Below are 3,506 nucleotides of genomic sequence, written 5' to 3'. Positions count from 1 at the left end.
CTTTGCTCTTATAGCTGAATCACTACCAAAACTAGAGAAGTTCCAGGTATGGAAGCAAGGTCTAGAATCAAAGGGCCTTAGAGTTAACCTCACAAAAACCAAAGACTTAGTAAGTAGGAAAGCAGACAAATCACAAATCCCTTCAGGCAGATGGCCCTACTCGATCTGTAGAAAAGGCATAGGTAGAAACTCCATAAGATGCCCCCAGTGTAAGCTATGGACACAAAAGATGCAGCAATATCAGAGGAAAGTTAACAGAGAAAGCTTTTGTATGTGGAAGATGCTATCTCTAGCAGACAGCTTCTGTTGTCTAGGTGACCAAGTTAGTAGTGGAGGTGGATGCTCCAAGAGTGCAGCTGTGAGAATAAGAATAGGCTGGGCAAAGTTCAGAGAGCTCCTACCTCTGCTGGCAACAAAGGGCCTCTCCCTCAGAGTGAAAGGCAGATTGTTTGATGCCTGAGTGTGAACAGCTGTGTTACATGGCAGTGAAACATGGGCTGTGATAGCTGAGGACATGCATAGCCTTGAAAGAAATGAAGTTAGTATGCTTCGCTGGACGTGCAATGTCAGTGCGCATGTTCAACAGAGTGTAAGCATCTTGAGAGAAAAGTTAGGTATAAGAGGTATCACACTGCATTGTTATGATCATGTGATGCATATGGATGAGGACAGCTGTGTAAAGAAGTGCACCAATCTCTAACTGTAGAGGGAACCTGTGGTAGAGGTAGACCCAGGAAAATATGGAATGAGGTGGTGAAACATGATCTTCGAACTTTGGGCCTCACAGAGGCAATGACTAGTGACCGAGACCTTTGATATGCTGTGCTTGAAAAGACCAGTCAAGTCAAGTGAAATCATAGTCATGGCTGATGCTGGTGTCACATAACTGGCGCCTGTGCTGGTGGCATGTAAAAAGCACTTTTTGAATGTTGGACCTCATGAAGGCAAAGTGGCTGAGCTCCTTTTGAGTGTTGGCCTCACAGAGGCAATGACTGAGACCTTTAGCATTATGTCGTGCTTGAGATGAAGACCCATCAAGTTAAGCAAAATCGCAGTTGTGGCAGATACCAATGTCACGCAAATGGCACTCGTGCTGGTGGCACGTAAAAGCACCCATTACACTCTTGAAGTGGTTGGCATTAAGAAGGGCATCCAGCCGTAGAAACCATGCCAAATCAGACCAGAGTCTGGTGCAGCCTTCCAGCTTGCCAACCCTAGTCAAACCATCCAGCCCGTGCCAACATGGACAACGGACATTAAATGATGATGATGATGATGATGATGAGGATGATGATGATGATGATGATGATGATGATCTGCTTGTTCGTTCACCCATTATACATTAGTTGTGGAGATGGAGTGAGTGAGAGGTGGAGTGAGTGAGAGGTGGAGTGTACGTGAGAGAGAGAGAGGTGGGGAGGAGTGAAGAAAGAGGAGAGGAAAAATAGAGAAAGGTGATTAACATTAATACATGAAGGCCAAATGGTCATGTGATCTGCTGAAAGTAGAGGCAAAGAATGAGCGAAAACGACTGAGAGGAAAAGAGGCAGAGATATGCAGTGGGGTGGGGAAGGAATACTTATTACATGGTTAAAAAGTTAGCTGAAGGGAAAGATAGACAGAGAGAGAGAGGGGAGGCAGTTAAAGAGAGAGAGAAAGCTGGGAGAAGATAGCAGTGATGTATTAATATTGAAAAGTAATCTTTTGATTGGATTAAATTTTTTTATAGTGACCATTGCATACACATAAGTACAATTATTTATCATCTGCTCACTTAAAAAATTGATATTTGTTTATAAGGGTTAATTTAGCCTAAACTCTGAATTCACAAGAAACACAGTTGCAACCTTCCCAAGAAAGGATGCACAGATATAAAGCATGGATCAGAGAAGAATAGCAAGAAGATATGATAAAAAGAGGAAAAAGTCAACACCAGCAAAGACATGTAGAAATGAATGTAGATGAATGTCAAGAATATTTAAAGAAAGCTAAACTATGAATGCTATGAAGTCATCCTTTCTTTCTTAAATAGGTTCTCTTAATTTTTTCCATTCTGTGAAATTTCCACAGGTCCTACTAGCAGTATTTATTTCACTTATAAATAAAAAAAACAGAAATTCTATTGCATGTTGTTGTTGTTGGCACTCCATTGCTTACAACGTCGAGGGTTCCAGTTGATCCAATCAACGGAACAGCCTGCTCGTAAAATTAACGTGCAAGTGGCTGAGCACTCCACAGACACGTGCACCCTTAACAGTTCTTGGGGATATTCAGCGTAACACAGTGTGACAAGGCTGGTCCTTTGAAATACAGGCACAACAGAAACAGGAAGAAAGAGTGAGAGAAAGCTATGGCGAAAGAGTACAGCAGGGTTCGCCACCATCCCCTGCCGGAGCCTCGTGGAGCTTTAGGTGTTTTTGCTTAATAAACACTCACAATGCTCGGTCTGGGAATCGAAACCGCAATCATATGACTGCATGTCCGCTGCCCTAACCACTGGGCCATTGCGCCTCCACTCTATTGCATAACAGATATATATATATAGCATGTATGTCTAGATATATAATATATATGATATCTAGGTATATAAAATATATAGAATATAAATACATTTATCAATGATAGAGTAAAGCACAAGCATGTTTGTGTGGGTTAAGAAGGTCACTTTGCAACCATGTGGTTTAGGTTCCGTCCCACTGCACAGCACCTTCAGCAAGTGTCTTTTACTATAGTCCAGGGCCAACCAAAGCCTTGTAAGTGAATTTTGTAGATAAAAACTGTGTGGAAGTCCCTTGTATGTATGTGTGTGTGTGTATGTGTGTGTGTGCTTGGGTGTATGTGTCTATCTTTCATCCCTACCACTACTTAACAACTAATGTTGGTCGTTTTACATCCCCATAACTTAGCAGTTCAGCAAAAAAGACTGATAGAATAAATAACAAACTTAAAAATAAAAAATAGACTGGTGTCTATTTGTTCAACTAAACCTTTCAAGGTGTTGCCCCAGCATGACCACAACCCAATGACTGAAAAAAGAAAAAGATAAATGACATTAAGGGAAATATAGAAAGGTTTTCATGTTGGAGATGAGATAGATATATAAGCAAAGAAGCTTTCATATTGACATTTCATGAACAAGCAGTGGCTAGCAGCCTTGGTGTAATGATTAACATCCAGATTGAGCAGACTCGTAATTCATTTCCCATAGGCATCTCTGAATACATATTTTTCTATCAAGAATCTCTGCATGTAAAGTACCTAATTTAATTTAATGCTTATAATAATAAATATTTTCTCATCGAGAATTAGTAAGCCCTCATGTTCTATGGTATATTACATAACTTTCTTTGAATACTAAGCACTGAATTCCACAAATAATCCTTTTAAAGTATTGCCATATATATATATATACATATATATATCCTTTTGTTGTTTACACCACCTGTCCTCGTCTGTTGTTGTTTTTTTCGTACATTCTCCCATATATATATATATATATATATATA

General features: G+C 40.0%; 1 protein-coding gene across 4 annotated transcripts in view; it reads right to left on the bottom strand.

Moving 5' to 3' along the window:
* Positions 1-3,506, bottom strand: part of LOC106874115 (uncharacterized) — a 154,795-nt gene that overhangs the window by 19,918 nt on the left and 131,371 nt on the right. The window contains exon 2 of one of the 4 annotated variants that reach the window (XM_052971164.1): positions 2,988-3,026. The exons of the other annotated variants lie outside the window; for them this stretch is intronic. The gene's annotated coding sequence lies outside the window, so the exon portion shown is untranslated. The remainder of the gene's footprint in view (positions 1-2,987; positions 3,027-3,506) is intronic. 4 annotated transcript variants of the gene reach the window in all.

This window comes from Octopus bimaculoides, chromosome 10, assembly GCF_001194135.2.
Source record: "Octopus bimaculoides isolate UCB-OBI-ISO-001 chromosome 10, ASM119413v2, whole genome shotgun sequence".
In the NCBI taxonomy this organism is placed as follows: Eukaryota; Metazoa; Mollusca; class Cephalopoda; order Octopoda; family Octopodidae; genus Octopus; species Octopus bimaculoides.
This window is presented reverse-complemented; position numbering and strand designations above follow the sequence as displayed.